Source organism: Pelobates fuscus, chromosome 7 (genome assembly GCF_036172605.1).
Source record: "Pelobates fuscus isolate aPelFus1 chromosome 7, aPelFus1.pri, whole genome shotgun sequence".
Taxonomy (NCBI): domain Eukaryota; kingdom Metazoa; phylum Chordata; class Amphibia; order Anura; family Pelobatidae; genus Pelobates; species Pelobates fuscus.
Genome location: NC_086323.1, coordinates 149350615 through 149367044, shown reverse-complemented (window position 1 = coordinate 149367044; position 16430 = coordinate 149350615).

The window sequence follows — 16430 nt, the reverse complement described above, 5'->3', positions numbered from 1 at the left end:
TTGTTTCGTGCCACAGAATAGTTACAGATTAAACAGAGCATCATGTAAAACATGTAACTGAAATGACAAGGCGTATTCTACACTTTATCACATTTGTCATAAACCCTAACTGAAAAGAAACTCAGGCTTGAATGAAATGTAAATGAGTGTAGATGAAATGTGCAAACTAAATAGTGTTTAGTGGGGCATATTGTACCAGCGTAAGATGAGCTATGGATTGTGCTGACAAAGGTTACAGCCAAAGGTATACTTATCAGGATGTTTAATATTATGTTTACTTATCCCCTATATTTAACAAATATGCAACTGTGAGGATGGTAAAATAAAATGTAGAAATCCACATCTCTTTATCCTATGAACTGGGCAGCTCCATCTTAGCTTCCTGTCAATCATTGCTATAAGCTCTGTCCTTTGTAGCTGTCAACATAAAGAAAGCGCATAGAGAAAAAAAAATAGAAAATAAACAATGCTTCCATTTCTTCTCATTGTTTGCAATAGTTATCCTGGATTTGCCTGGTCTGAACTGGGATTTAAAGGGACACTATAGTCACCAGAACAATGACAGCTTACTTCATTTGTTTTGGTGAGTAGAATCATTACCTTCAGGCTTTTTGCTGCAAACAGAGAAAATGTAGTGTTTAGATTACAGCCTGGGATTAACTCCACTGGCCACTCCTCAGATGGCTACTATAGGTGCTTTCTGGGGCAGTGCTGCACAGTGAGCAGTACTGCCATTCAGTGTCTCCACCCTCTGCATGGAAACAATGAGTTTTCCTCATAGGGATGCTTTGATTAAATTAATCTCTATGTGGAGCTGATAATTGTCCAGGGCTGTGTTTGACTTGTGCTGGCTCAGCCAATCTTATTGGGAAGCATTGTGATTGGCTCAGACCACTACTTCTGATGATGACAGAAGACAGCAGGCAGGTCAGATGCAGACAGGAACAGAGACAGCATCTGCAGACTTGAAACCAAGTATGATTTTATTATATTTAGGAATGGGGGCCAGCTGTCAGGATCATCATTTGGTTTTACACAATATTGTGTATTTGGGTCTGGCTGGGATCGAACCTGAGTTGCCTGCATCCCAGTCAGGATCCTTACATTGGGCTCCACGCATCTTGGACTGTTTCTACATGTTCGTGATATCCTGTAGTCTGAGCCTGTTTGCCTGGGATTTGCACACCTGTTCCTGGTTCCATGATTATTGGCTGTCTTCCTATTTAAACCCCGCAAGTCTGGTCCTCGTTGTCAGATCGTGTTTCCTGTTCCGCTTGGTTTCACTGCTGTTTATCTGACTCCTGGTTTTGATCTCCTGCTCGTCTACTGTTTTCGCCTGATTGCTGCCCGTCCTGACTTCTGATTCTGTTACCGACTATTCTTCTGGATTTCCCTTGTCTGTACTGCGTTCCAGGAAGCACTGGTTATTTCAGCCCCAGTGCACTGTGTCACACCCTTGGGGATTTCTGTCCTGAGTCCCCTCGGTCTGTGCCGAATTGCAAAGGGTGCCTTAACTCTGCCTGCCGGACTCCCACTCCAGGTAAGATCCCTGACAGTACGATCTGACCAAATGGAGTCTGCAGAGTTGAGGAGTACCGTTGCAGCCTTGACCCAGCAAGTTTCCCAGCTCACCCAGGCTTTGCAGCGCTTACAGCAGGAGCTGGCTTCCCTTAAAGGGAGAGTAACCTATGACTCTGGACTATCTGAACCGCTGGTTGCTCTACCTGAGAAATTTTCTGGGATCCGGTCTAAGTTTGACACCTTCAAGGTTGACTGCGAGATCCTGTTCTCCTTGAGACCACTTACCTATGCCACAGATGCCATTAAAGTGAGGACAGCAATTACCTTATTGTCGGGGCACCTTAAGATTTGGGCCCACCAATTGTTACTCACCAAAAGCCCAGTCCTGGATTCCTGGGAGTCCTTTATTCGGTCCTTGGGGCTACAATGCAACAAGACACAAAAATCCTATGTACAGAGAACACCTACTGTTGCTTCCCATATATTGCAACCCGGACTGGAAATGGTTTACACTACTCCTTACACTCGGACTGATGTTACTACTAACCCTATCACTCCCAAGTCTCCTGAAATGCCTGAAACATCTGACAGCGAGGCGGAAGAACCCATGGAGATTGGACTGGTTAGGTGTCGTCAGTCATCTCAAGAAAGGGCAAGAAGGGTGGCGCATGGACTGTGTTTTTACTGTGGGGAGAGAGGGCATTTAATCTCTTTTTGTCCCATTCGTCCTTCTAGGCCTCGGGTTCTCCGTCTGGGTACTACTCCGGCATATCCTATGAGACCTGTCTGCCAACATGCTGCCTGTCCTTGCTTGACCACTTTGAACAATCCTCCGTCTTCTACAGTTGTTGCTCCTGAGGATGTGCAGGAATCAGTTACGAAAGAACCTGAGATCGCTATTTCCACTAAGGAGTCTACTTCTAGGAAGGCAAGCACCACAACCACTGCAAGTCCTATCAAGGAAGTCCCTCCTGCTGGCTGTACCTATGCCTCTAATGGGACTCTAGTCCGGAAGGAGGACTTGCAAGTTTTTGAAAAAGCCCTAAGAGCTATGACCTCCACTCCTACAGGTACTACTAAAACCAAGAAAACTAAAAAGTAACCTCCTGGGTCATACTTGCCTTCCTCTTCTCGCCTACGGCGTCTTTGAGGGGGGGGTAATGTCAGGATCATCATTTGGTTTTACACAATATTGTGTATTTGGGTCTGGCTGGGATCGAACCTGAGTTGCCTGCATCCCAGTCAGGATCCTTACATTGGGCTCCACGCATCTTGGACTGTTTCTACATGTTCGTGATATCCTGTAGTCTGAGCCTGTTTGCCTGGGATTTGCACACCTGTTCCTGGTTCCATGATTATTGGCTGTCTTCCTATTTAAACCCCGCAAGTCTGGTCCTCGTTGTCAGATCGTGTTTCCTGTTCCGCTTGGTTTCACTGCTGTTTATCTGACTCCTGGTTTTGATCTCCTGCTCGTCTACTGTTTTCGCCTGATTGCTGCCCGTCCTGACTTCTGATTCTGTTACCGACTATTCTTCTGGATTTCCCTTGTCTGTACTGCGTTCCAGGAAGCACTGGTTATTTCAGCCCCAGTGCACTGTGTCACACCCTTGGGGATTTCTGTCCTGAGTCCCCTCGGTCTGTGCCGAATTGCAAAGGGTGCCTTAACTCTGCCTGCCGGACTCCCACTCCAGGTAAGATCCCTGACACCAGCGGGACTAGATGGTGGTTGTGACAAACTGCCTTTTGTCACTGGCTTTTTATGTGACCAACTGCCCTTTGCCCCTGGCTTTTGGAGGAGCCTTATTGCCAGCCTCCTTCCTTATGACTATGGCCCTGGGGTGTATGGCCCTTTAAAAACATTATTTGGGCATATTGGATTGTAACACACTTTTTCTGCACTTTAATTCCATGAAAAAATGTGCCTCTTCCCCTCCCCCTTTTTCCTGTCTATTGTTTCTCCAGCAGGACGTTTTCCCAGGGACACTGCCAGACCAGTTTAAACTGGCTGCTTTATCCATCCTCAATCTCTCATCAGCCCTTGTTCGTGGGATCTGAGTGCTCTTCAGATATATTAAGCACTCAGTTTCAAGCTATCTGGGGATGTGGGGGTTCTGTTTAGTATAATAGGAATTATGTATTTTTATGTATTTTTACTGTTGTTGTAAGTGGAGATATTCCCTGTACCTGGAGATAATTAAGTTACCACACCCACTTAAGCCAATTATCTCCAGGATAGAGAAGATAGACCGTCTGCACAGCCTAAATCTGTGGAACTGTTTTGGGCAGGAAAGCCATGCTTGCAGTCAGTCAAATAGGACTTCCACCTAACTTTTGAACCACTGCACCAATTTGTATGATTTTTACATGTGTTTGTATACTGCTTATGCTGGTTCAGAATATGTGACTTTATGTCACATGTGAATTGCATGTATGGTTTGGAAGTTATGAATATTGTGTAAAACTGTATATTTTCTGCCTGTGATAATTAAGTTAACCCATTGTGTTCAGTAATTATATCACAGGCAGAAGGGAGGGTTTTTGTGCCTTGGCTGGGAGTGTCTGACTGTACTGTAATGTTTTGATTGGCTATTGTAACTGCATGTCCTGTATCCCACAAGGCCCATGTGGGTGGTAACCTTGTGGGAAAACTTGTAAATAAGTGCCAATAAACCCTCAGTTCCTGTTTTACCCTCAACATAGAGCCTCATCTCATGTGTGTGGGAAAAGGCTGCATCTACACTGGGGATTGCTATATGCTGTATACTCCACTGGCTATAATCACTAAGCTCTTTTAAGAGCTTGTTCCTGCTTCACTCTGTGAAGGAAGAGAGGTTCACCCACTGGAGCCTGAAGCCTTGTCGTAGGTCCATGGTTGGTAGGAGACGGGGAGACCCCAACCAAGTTGCGGGGCGGTTCATGGGTTCTGCAGTGCTTATGGTGTCAAATGGAGTGCTTGGAGCCCTCGGGAAGCACTAGGAGCATCCATCAATGGAGGTACCCAGTTGGGGTGTCAGGTGATCCATTACGGTGGTTTTAACACTAAAGGGTCACAAATACATGTTTGTGTTCCTGACCCTATAGTGGTGTATATATATATATATATATATATAATAAAGTTCCTCATGAAAAAACTCACACAAGTTGTAGGTAATTTTTAATCTTTTATTATTAGAATACATATAATAAAACTGGAAATTCAATTTTAAACGTTACACCTGCTAAGATAATAAGTTGGCCAAGAGAAGAACTAGACACTAAGGATGATATCAGAAACTACTCACTATGAATGGAGGATTCCACACCTCTAAATCCAGCACCTAGAGACTGTGCAGTTGCTGGAAGGAAGGAGGTCGGGGCCTGATCACACAGTCCTGGATGAAGTACAGAGCATCCACAAGCATATGATGAAGATGGCTGCCAAAGAAAAATTGCTAAGGGCATGACTGAGACATCAAAAGATATAGGAGGCAAGTAAAGACAACTCTTCCATGGGCTGTACTAGGCACATAGTGGAAATGGCTCACATTACAAATCTAGTTGTAAAAAGCCAGAGAGGCACTCAGCCCTAGATCAATAAAAGTAGTGTCTACCACATCAGAAAGGACCTAGGGTGCACTGCAGACTCTGCATAAAATGCCATTCCAACACATAGTTGACAGGTGCAAATACTGAGAGGCACAACCAAGCTGCTGGAATAGTGTATTGAAACAACTGCACAGAATATGGTCTGGATCTGCCAAGTCCCAATGAGAGGTACCACAAAGGATAGTTGAGAATGAAAGGGCACATCATGTCCGCATCTTGTGGGACTACTATATCTAGGTAGATATGCAAGTACTAGCCAGCTAACATAATGGTTGTAGACAAGCAACAAAAGACTGCAGTGGTGGATGTGACCATGACAGTATTTAGTGGTTGATGTGACCATGACATCAAGAAGATCATGAGAAGGTGGGCAAATAGCAAGTGCTGAAAGAGAAACTCAAAAGATTGTAGAAAGTGAAGGCAGTAGTAGCTCCAATTTTGATTGGAGCACTCAAGCACTCAAGTACTCGAGTCTGTAATGCACAAGCTGGTTGAGCGTATTCATGTTCCAGATGGAACATCTGATATCTCTGTCCTAAAGATATTGCACAGAGTCCTCATATTTCTGACCTTTTTTAAAAAAAATAACCCCCGAAGAGTTGAGAAACTCATTATATATATATATATATATATATATATATATATATATATATATATATATCGATAGATATATATATATGTACAGTCATGGAAAAAAGAAAAGTACACCTTCTTTGAATTCTATGGTGTGACAGACCACTCTGTCCCTGGATTTTATATTTTATTTCTTATTTCATCTGTTTGTTCAATAATCCTAATTTTCCCTATGAATACCCTGTGACTATGGCCCCTTTAATAATGAGAGACCCTATTTGTGCCTATTTGGACTCTGAACAATAGCACTTCAAACAGTCGAAGTAGTCAAAGTGGCCGCCACTTGAGATTCAAACACGTGGCGGCGGCCATCTTATTTGGTCGAACGTGTTCAGCTGTGTTTTGTCGTCGAGTTCATGGAACTTAAATCAGATACGCAATGGCACGAACACCGCTGAAAAGTTACCTTCCAGGAAACTTCAACAATTCGAACGGTGTTCGGTGAGTCAAAGCCCACGAACAAGAGACACACACTGACTATGTCCATTCACTATTTCATTCGGTAATTCGAACTGCACTTTGACAGTTAGAAATAGACCGGCCGCACAGCCTAATTCTCTGGAACTGTTTTGGGCAGGAAAAACAACAATAATAAAGCAAAAATTAAGAAACCATGTGTGAAAAATGAACACACAAGATCCAGCGCATTCATTCATCCACCAAACAGCAACTTTAAAGCTCACAGAATGCGATAGATCCTCTTAAAAACTCCCAACCTGGGCAAAAACAGGGGGGGCCATTGTTGTTGTGCCAGGCTTATGCAATGTTTGGTCATGTACTGTGGCTGGACCCCCAACTATGTCTATGTGTGTGTGTGTGTTATAACTTACAAAGTTACGCAATGTGTAACCAACAAACAGAACTTGAATGTCAGTGGCCTAAGAATTCTTCTTGCCTGTGGACCTTCTTTGTGGAGAGGATGTGTCTAAATGATGGATAAAAAAAAAAAAAAAAGCTTTTTCTCTGCACCTGGCATGCGGAAGAGTTCAATACTGTGATGAACTTGTCTTTCATCTTCTCTGCTAGATACTGAAACATATTCCTTTTAGACTTTTTATTTCAAATGTGTATTTTACGTTTAAGCGACTTCCTAAAATAAATAAAAAATCCTCAGTGAAAAGACTACATCTCTAACACAATGCAGGTGAGTTTACCAGCAGCTCTGAGGTTCCAGACCTAAAGATAACACAATAGGTAAAATACAGTCTCTCCCTTGGAATAAAGAAACCGTTCTGTCTTTTATTATCTGCACTAAGTGTGTGAAGAAACTGAGGCCATATCCCTGCCAGACAGAAGCTGTTCAATCCTCTTTGTACATTATTTGTTATTCACATCAGACTGATTCAAGCTTTACAGTCAATGTTCAGCCTGTTGCTCCGACAGAGATCAATGTACAAACTTTACTTTAAAAACATGAAATGTTTTTTTCTTTTCTTTTTTTTTTTTTTGTCTCCCCAAATGGCTTAAAGTTGACAACAAAGAAACTATCATTCTCAAGAGTTGCCCAGTGTCTATTACTAGAATATCCAAGTATATCGTGCAAGGGGGAGATATGTATTGTGGGCATAAGGGAGAGTAGGCGGATATATACTTGTGTCAGTAAGTAATGCTGATTGCTCTGAAAGAAAGCAGCTGGTAGGAGTGGGCAGTTAAATGATGATTGAGGAGAGAGAAACACTAGATTTTGAACTCGTAATTAACTCAATGAGTGCCAGGTGCAATCAGCCAAGGACACTTGTCCATTTACTTATATCAGAAGACGCCTGGCCTAGTGGCAAATAAAGATGACAGAAACATACAGAATTATTTTTTTTTTTTTAAATCCAATTTGCAATGTAACAGAATGTAAAGAATATTCCTCTTTTATCTCAAGGGAAGAAACTTAGAGAATATTAACCGATACTATATTAAGGAGGAAAGGGTATATGGAATTGTGTAGATCTTTGCTGCAGTGTTAATTTTGTCTACTAACATTTTTAGTTGACTAAAACTAAAAGAATTCAGATGGCTAAAATACGACTAAAACTAAATTGGCCTTTTAGCCAAAAGACTATGACTATTGCCACCAAAATTAACACTGCACAGAGGGGCTGGGGAAAAGGCAAAAGAGACAGACCAGAGCTTGGGAGTTAGACACCTAGAGGAGCTGGGAGGGACACAAAGAAGCACTGAGGGGCTGGGGAAAGGGCAAAAGACACAGATAGAGGCTTTAACTAAACACATTTTTAGTTGTGTTGACTAAAATTCACTTAGGATTTAGTCGGCTAAAATCTACTGGAGGTTTAGTTGACTAAAACTAAAACAATTCAGATGACTAAAATGTGACTAAAACTAAAATGGCTTTTTAGTCAAAAGACTATGACTAAAACTAAATTAAAATTTGCCGCCAAAATTAACACTGCTTTGCCAATATCAGCCAATGTCCATGTTGCCAATGTCAGCTTAAGGGGGACATCACTTACAAACACTACACCATCCACACATTTGTGCATGTGTGTGCCATCTGATGCAAGAATATTGGCCAACATACAAACAGGACAAGCAAACTCAGGTCAGTTACAGAGTCAGAAAGAGAGGTATATTAGATGGTTTATTCTGTTTTGTTTCTTGCTTGTATTCCGCACCTCTATTAGAAACAAAGTGTAACATTTCATGGAATTAACATTCTGCAGTGCTGCACTTGAGGGGTGATAAAAGAGCAAAATTTTGAAATATTCCAAACTTCTAGAATGTCTAGTGGCAAATGCAAGTATCCCTTTTGTATTGCAACAGTGGAGAAACTATAGAGACTATAATGGCTACAATAAAACATGAATTAAGTTAATATGTCAATCATTGTTATACAATATTTTAAGTTTCTTAATAATAAAAACAGCTTTATTTCTGAGTGAGTTTTTTGGAATAGTTAACTTGAAATGCCTAAAATGGATGGTATGTGACCAACTAAATGAATCACCGTTTTAGTGAAAAATGTAGAATTACTAAGCAGCCATAAATAGCCATAATGATTTTGAATTCACTTAAGCCTGGAAGTCAGTTTAAAGATCAGTGATGGAAAGAATTGTATAAGAAGAATAAGAAAAGACACCTTGCATATAACTGGAACCCAGAGTCCCCAAGAATTGTCTATTATATTTCTCCTCTCTGCGCAAGATCGTCATCTAGATAATTGTCTATGTAGGATATGTGGATGGATGGATGGATAGATAGATAGATAGATAGATATTGCTAATCATGGACAGAACTGAACACACAAGTCCCAGTTTGCACACAATTCGTGAGAGTTACACTTCTCTTTGGCACCTGCTTCCATTTTAACTCCCATTAATCTCAGGCAGCGCTGGAACATGTATGTGCAAAGCTGCCATTACAGTAAAATCCTTCTGTTAACCCTTACATTATCCTAACACACTAATTGTAATATTAACCCCTACACTAAACTGCACAAAATGTTAATATCTACACTATCAATATAAATAAACATTAATACCTATATTGTATTAGGCATGAACCTCTACTCTACACTAATTACTAGACTTGTTTTGGACTGAACGGCTATATGAGCACTTCAGGCGATCAGATGAATTTACGATTTCCGAACAGACAAGCACCAGAATCTCGGGATAACTCGCCTGGACATGCTCGTTTTCATTTGTGATTTGGAATGCCCTTTCTAGCACCAGAAAAAACGTGAGATGGAATGGAGAAAAGTTTTTTTTTGTGGTCCGTCCAATGATGTGGTCGTGATCTCCAGTCCAATCAAGAGGTAGCAAAAAAAAATGGCACAGAGGGCAGTACTTATGCTGCACAGCAGCATAAGAACCAATTTTTCCAAAACAAAATCTACTAAACAGCGCCATAATTTGGTATCCCTAAATAAGCAATTCCACATCAGGATAGCAAATTAGGGAGTCAACTACTAAACAGTGCCCTAATTTGTTATCATAAATAGTGGAACCCCACATCAGTGTACCAAATTAGGGATCCATCTACTAAACAGCACCCTAATTTGGTATCTTAAGTAAGCTAACTCTATTGTGTCTTGTCATATCTCTATCTGCAGTAGAATTGCTTCATTTAATTGAAAAAGTTGGAGCTTCATCTCCTACCAGTGCCATAAGTAGCTCACCCAGTGATATTATTGTTGGCATCACCACTTCCATTAGCATTAGCATTAGTCAACAAAGTTTTAGTGTAAAGGCTAGTGATGCAACAACATACAAAAATGCCTATTCACCCACATCTTCATCAGCCAAAAGATCAAGGGTTGACCTTCAAAATAATGCAAACTTTGTTTCAGATTATACTGAAGCAAAGTTTGGCTTTTCGTTAAAGAGTGAATTGCGGTCTCTTAGTACTGTAATGTCTGTTCTATTGTTTTCCAAGTGGAGTATGTACCAAATCCTTATAAGAACATATACCGAGGGATTACTTGGAAGAATTTTGCTGCCATTGCCCACGTTCCTATAGACTTTGGACTTTATTCAAAGGCTCATACATTTTGTAAGTGTTCACACACATGTGGTAATTATCACCAGGTAATTCTCTTTTTGTTTTGAATTTTGTATTTTCGTTTAGTTCATTTTCTATGAGGATAACACATAAGAGGAATTATTTTATACTTCATTTGCATTCATCGTTGTGCATGGTGCTTGCTGATAGTCACTTTTTCACTTTTGTATACATCCATTACAGACTTTTTTGCACACAAAATTTAATTTTTCGACTCAGCAGAGCTTCTCTATCAAGCCTTAAAAGATAAAGACTCTGCTTAGTCGAAATATGTCCAATATTAGATGTACCCCGTTGTGCTCGTACCTGTCTAACAACTTTCATTGGAAGTAAGGTTATACCACCGTTGTCTGTGTGTCACCAAGAGAGGAATCAAGTATTAAGTGGGTGTAGTCCCTAAACCTTTGTTTCAAACAATAATGATTTCTGACAGTTATTTTCCTTACAGAATAGAAGAGAATAAAGGTTTTCAACAGTGTGTCATGGCACACTGGTGTGTCTTAAGCTACATCAAATTGTGCCATGAACACATTGACTATAGAGCTCTAATAAGTTGAATACTTAAAATATGTTTCTTATAAGTGTCAGCATTAAAACTAAGATTGCCTTCTGACAACGAATTCAACATAATGCAAAAGTGAATTCAACATGGTTAGACATTTGCAGATCTTCCTAGTAAGGTTTTCAATTAAATGTGACATTTTTAAGTTGCTGATGAAGGTAAAACAAGCTTTGTTCCAACTGTTTCCAAAGGGGAGGGGGATCTCCGTATAGAATGGGGAGCGGGGTGTGCATGCATCTCATTAAACAATTGCCCTGCAGATTGCAGTTTACATGAAAAGCAAAGAATAATTGAGATTGCAAAACCAATTAAATGAATAGTAAATTCCTGCACATCTGCTTAGGAAGAAGGGTTACAATGTTCTTTCCTCTTTTGAGTGTGTTGTATTTATTGCCCTTTTATGCTAAGAGGACACTTTGCAAGAGCTGAACATATAAGCATGAAGATATGGTTTGCTGACTTGTATGTTTATATCTGTTTATGCCCTTTTACGCATCATGCATTCTGTTACTAAATCAACTGTGGCGAGAGACTACAATAATAAACGTAAAATATACGTTTGTTATTAACATCTCTAACAGCAAAAGGGATTAAAGGGATATTCTAAGAACCATGGCAACAATGATTCAAGGAAATCCCCTATGTTCCTTGTCTCCCAGCACATAATTTGTTATCTGTGACAAGAATATTTTTAAGTGTGCGCACAATGTAAAAAACAAGCAGCTCAAAAAACACACTTTTGGCAGGTTCCTTACTTCCCTTCACCAAAATAAATAACAATGCATATTACAAGTGCAAGACTTATTATACAAAATGGAGCACTGTGTGGGAAGGAGTATCTTACCCCTCTGACAGTATGCAGTACAATAGCGATGTTAAAACAGCAGCATATGAAAAGTAAAAACAGAGAGAACAACAAATAGTGCAGATGGTAACAATCCTTGCTAAATGTGAATAATGGGGTGTAAACACAATCACATGTAATGGAGCCACAAAATATTGTCTCACTTAGTGCATAGCTGTGCCTTTCCAGGTAGCACCCAACCTGTCTTCTATCTGGAGACGTGTCCCTCAGAGAAAACGCAGGAATACCACAATAGGGCAGTATGTCTGCCAAAGTATAATATCTGTTATTGATATAATTAAAAATGGAAGCTCAAATTATTTAGAGCCTATATTCCTTGAAACATAAAGGAGAAAAGTAAAAAAAAAAACAATATATATATATATATATATATATATATATATATATATATAGTCACAGATTACTGATAACAAAGAGGGGCAATTAGACAAAAAAAGACTATACAGAGTGGTGAAGAGAATAGGCAGAGAAGGTTAGTCAAAGTGATAGACACTGCGAACTGCGATATGGGGATGATATTGAGTTGGAAGTAGTTGAATCCAAACAGAAGAAATGAATATTATGAGCGATAGACAGTTAAAAACAACTGTCAGACATGAAGAATGAAAACAGAGATATACTCTTGAAAGGGTTGTAAAATAAATCTTTACCGAGGGCAGAAAAAAATCTTCTCAACAGCTATGGTCAACTCTTTCATCTTTCATGTCTGTTTTATATCCAGCTCTCCAGGAAAACTCACACAATACCTGCAATATGTACTCAAACTATCTCGTCCCACCATCTATAACCAACAAAGCAATTAAGAGGAGAGCACTAATTTAAAAGAGTGAATAAAGATCCCTGTTTCTTCCCCAGAAAAAAACATTACAATGCAGAAAAAATAAGTTATCGAGCACAAACCTCACATCCAAGGTGCTTCTTTATTTGGTGCCCCGAGTTGGAGGTCTAATAATGGCCTATTGCATGGCTGAAATGTTAAGTTTTCTGTGTTGATATAAAATAATGAAACTCCTTTCATGTAAGGTTTGGGATAGACTACTTATTTATTTCTCCACCTCCTATGAAGTATGTTCCACTGCCAGCGCTTTACCTACCAACTCTGTGTGGGCAAATAATTGTTATTGTTTTTTATATGTGTTAATTTATTTTACTTTACTTTCATAAATTGTGTTTTTTTTTTTACCTACTATTCGATAGGAAGCAGAAAGTAGTTTAGCGGCTGTCAATTTTCGATCAGGTTGTTCGTGTTTTTTCGATCATAAATGTTGGTGTGATTCTATCAGTGTCTGCATGTGGCAGCTCCCAAACTTTATCTTATGCTTTCAATATTTAATTTTTAAAAGACTTATATGAACATTCAAACTACCTCTAAATTGACATTCCACAATCTGAGCCGGTATGAACCATTTTAAATGATTAATAGAACTATTCGTTTTCTGATCTATCAAATCTTCAAACATGACAGATGTGTTTATTAAAACTAGTTGGAAAATGTAAAATTTAACTTTTTCCTCCTCTAAGCAAATTAAATTAAATAACAGAGATAAGAAAGCCGATGTATGATAACTAGTTTACTACCTGGGAATTTGGGCATCGTTACCCCAAGTAATGAAAAAAACTGAAAAAAATTATCAGCTGAAGTCAAAGTAATGATTTTCTTTCCTCCTTGTTTAAAGTCATTCTTATCATACTAGACATGGATTTAAAACTTCAATTACTAGAAAGGTCAGCTGAGTACTACACATTTGCTTTCCATTATATGTTTTATCTCAAGCTATGATTGTTGTGATTTGCGTGAATAAAATGCATTAAAATATGTATCAAAAGATGAAGGGGTCTTTAATATACAATGGGTCTTGTAAAATCTGTGAAACGTTAAGTCGGTCACTAAGACAAATGAAGAATCAAATACAGACTTTTCTGAGACAGGAGGGAAGATATAGATCAGACAGAAGCATACAAAACATTTACACAGAGAGACACGTGTACAAATAAATTAGGAGTAGATTGACAGATAGACTGAATGACAAATGGATAGACAGACAAAATAAATCTGCATGTGCATCTATGGCTAATGCTAAGATTTCTGTTTCTATTCCTACAAGGCCTTTAAATAAGTTATAATGTCATTCAGTAGCCTCTTATGCTCCCAAGACTTAATCTTGGAAAAAAAACACAAATATATATATTGCTTTAGATTGTTTATGTCCCCAGTTGCCTACCCCTGCATACTGCTATGTCCATGGTAAGTTACATTGCCTTACTTAACTCAGCCCGCACTCCTAGCTATTAAATGGTCACTCTAAGCACCATAACAACTTTGCATAGCTAAAAGAGTGATGGTGCATACAGCACTTAAACCCACCAAGCCAGAGAGTGGCTTAGAACTGCATCATTTGTAAATATCATTGCAGCTCTAGACCTGCTTCTCTGAGCTGTCATTTAGGTATAGCAGGACAAGAGTAGTGATGTACCGAACTGTCCGCCGGCGAACAGTTCCCGGCGAACTTAGTGTGTTCGCGTTCGCCGCCGCGGGCGAACACATAGGCGGTTCGATCCGCCCCCTATTCGTCATCATTGGGCAAACTTTGACCCTGTGCCTCTCGGTCAGCAGACACATTCCAGCCAATCAGCAGCACTCCCTCCCTTCCACACCCTCCAACCTCCCTCCCAGCATCCATTTTCGATTCATTCTGAAGCTGCATGCTTAGTGAGAGGAGGGAAAGTTTAGCTGCTGCTGATTAGATAGGGAAATTGATAGCTAGGCTAGGGTATTCAGTGTCCACTACAATACTGAAGGACTCATCTGATCTCTGCTGTAAGGACAGCACCCCAAAAAGCCCTTTTTAGGGCTATAACATCAGGCTGCTTTTTTTTTTTTTCCCTGTGTAATGTAATTGCAGGTGCCTGCCTGCCAGCTTCTGTGTGAGGTTCACATTGGATACTGTGCCTACTTGCCCAGTGCCACCACTCATATCTGTTTTAACAATTGGTTAAGCTTTAGATTTAAAATAAATAATTTGTTTTCACTGTAATAGAAGAGCAGTTGCCTGCCTGCCAGCTTCTGTGTCAGGTTGGATGCCTTGCCCATTTGCACAGTCAGTGCCACCACTCATATCTGTTTTAACAATTGGTTAAGCTTTAGATTTTAAATAAATAATTTGTTTTCACTGTAATAGAAGAGCAGTTGCCTGCCTGCCAGCTTCTGTGTCAGGTTGGATGCCTTGCCCATTTGCACAGTCAGTGCCACCACTCATATCTGTTTTAACAATAGCTTAAGCTTTAGATTTTAAAGAAATCATTTTTTTTCACTGTAATAGAAGAGCAGTTGCCTGCCTGCCAGCTTCTGTGTCAGGTTGGATGCCTTGCCCATTTGCACAGTCAGTGCCACCACTCATATCTGTTTTAACAATAGCTTAAGCTTTAGATTTTAAAGAAATCATTTTTTTTCACTGTAATAGAAGATCAGTTAGTTGTCTGCAAGCGTCTGGGTGTCAGGCCTAATTCAGCGTGTGCTCTGCAGACCTGTGCCAGCGTGCTTTGACAGTTGCCAATCATATCTGGTGTCTCTTTAGCGTGCTTTTACAAAGAAAAAAGGTTTCCAGTGTAAGCTAATAGCAGCCAGTCAGTGTCCTTCAAGCGGCTCTGTCAGGCCTTTCTTCAGCGTGTGCCCTGCACAACCCTGCCAGCGTACTTTGACAATTGCCACTCATATCTGGTGTCTCTATAGCGTGCTTTTACAAAGAAAAAAGGTTTCCAGTGTAAGCTAATAGCAGGCAGTCAGTGTCCTTCAAGCGGCTCTGTCAGGCCTTCCTTCAGCGTGTGCCCTGCACAACCCTGCCAGCGTACTTTGACAATTGCCACTCATATCTGGTGTCTCTATAGCGTGCTTTTTCAAAGAAAAAAGGTTTCCAGTGTAAGCTAATAGCAGGCAGTCAGTGTCCTTCAAGCGGCTCTGTCAGGCCTTCCTTCAGCGTGTGCCCTGCACAACCCTGCCAGCGTACTTTGACAGTTGCCACTCATATCTGGTGTCTCTATAGCGTGCTTTTACAACCAAAATTTTGTTTCCACTGTAATAGAAGAGCAGTTGCCTGCCTGCCAGCTTCTGTGTGAGGTTCACAGTGGATACTGTGCCCTCTTGCCCAGTGCCACCACTCATATCTGTTTTTACAATAGCTTAAGCTTTAGATTTAAAAGAAATAAAAAATTTTCACTGTAATAGAAGAGCAGTTAGTTGTCTGCAAGCGTCTGGGTGTCAGGCCTACTTCAGCGTGTGCTCTGTAGACCTGTTCCAGCGTGCTTTGACAGTTGCCAATCATATTTGGTGTCTCTTTAGCGTGCTTTTACAAAGAAAAAAGGTTTCTAGTGTAAGCTAATAGCAGCCAGTCAGTGTCCTTCAAGCGGCTCTGTCAGTCCTTCCTTCAGCATGTGCTCTGCAGAACTGTTCCAGTGCACATTGCCAATCATATCTGGTGTCTCTATAGCGTGCTTTTAAAACCAAAATTTGTTTTTCACTGTTATAGATTGAATAGCAGTTACTTGTCTTCAAGCGGGTGTCTCAGGCCTACAGTGTGTGCTCTGCAGAACTGTTCCAGTGCACATTGCCAATCATATCTGGTGTCTCTATAGCGTGCTTTTAAAACCGAAATTTTGTTTTCACTGTTATAGATTGAATAGCAGTTACTTGTCTTCAAGCGGGTGTCTCAGGCCTACAGTGTGTGCTCTGCAGAACTGTTCCAGTGCACATTGCCA